The sequence below is a fragment of the Protopterus annectens genome, chromosome 15.part0, assembly GCF_019279795.1.
Source record: "Protopterus annectens isolate FY-2018-M chromosome 15.part0, PAN1.0, whole genome shotgun sequence".
Lineage (NCBI taxonomy): Eukaryota > Metazoa > Chordata > Ceratodontiformes > Protopteridae > Protopterus > Protopterus annectens.
The window spans coordinates 184747194-184748321 of record NC_056749.1 but is presented as its reverse complement, the minus strand read 5'-3'; positions in this window follow the sequence as shown (position 1 = coordinate 184748321).

The following is a 1128-nucleotide window of genomic DNA, read 5'->3' as shown; positions in this document are numbered from 1 at the left end:
TGATTAATCGACCCTATGTAAGTGAAAGCTTACAATTTTGAACTGTCAGAACAGCGATTTTTTTCCTAGGTAAAAAAAATTGCTGTTATAACAAAAAAAAAACATACATTAAACATTACATTAAGTGGGGGCTTCACCCCCATATCTCCCAATTTTGGGGGCTGTGCCCACCACACACCCCCTACTTAAATATACCAACTCAGAGACTGCACTACAGTGCCGAAAACGGCAAAGTAATGAAGCGGCCAAGCAAATTCTTTCCCAGGGAAAGAATTTGCTTAAAAGCCACTTTGTTATTTTACCATTTCAGGCTTTTGAGTTTGACGAAGACGCATTCAAAAGAATGCATCTTCGGTCTTCTAATAGGGAACCAAGTAGCCCAACCTCCACCCAACACTATAGGATGGAGAGGTGGGTTAAGCAACGATTTAACGATTTGTGCACCTTGGGCAAGCCATGGATAATAGGTATTAATGGTTCAGAGACCAACATAAAATTATATACACCCTTATCAATCACTTGTTCCATTAATAATTCATATAGATGATCATGAATACCTCCAACAATCATATTAAAATCATTATTAGTTAAACATTCATAAGCATCAACCTCATTCAACATCTGATTCATAGCAGGATTATATTGAACAGCATCCAGAACCACAATGGATCCCCCTTTATCAGCCGGACATAAAGTCAGCACATTACTAGTTTCAAATCATGTAATTTCAAAAGTTCATAATGAGTCAAATTATAAAAGTTATTCTTTGACATAGCTTTAAGAAGCTCTCTTTCTAATGACTTTGTAAAAGTTTCTAGTACTGGATGCAGCTGTGGTGTAAATAAACTAGAGTGTTTCAAAGATGCAGGCGCTGCTTGTTGCTCGCCAAATGCCAGCTTCAAGGCAACATTCTGTACAAAACTTTTAATGTCAAGTATAACATCTTCAAAAGACACTGAGTGTGAAGACACAAAGCTTAAGCCTCTATTTAATAAACTTACTTGTGATGGTGTAAGTGGATAGGAAGAAAGATTATATACTAACGAGGAGTTCTCTTCCGAACATTCTCCTCTAAAGCATGGTCATTCTCCAGTGAAGGTTTCCATCTCTTACATGTGAAGCTTGGGT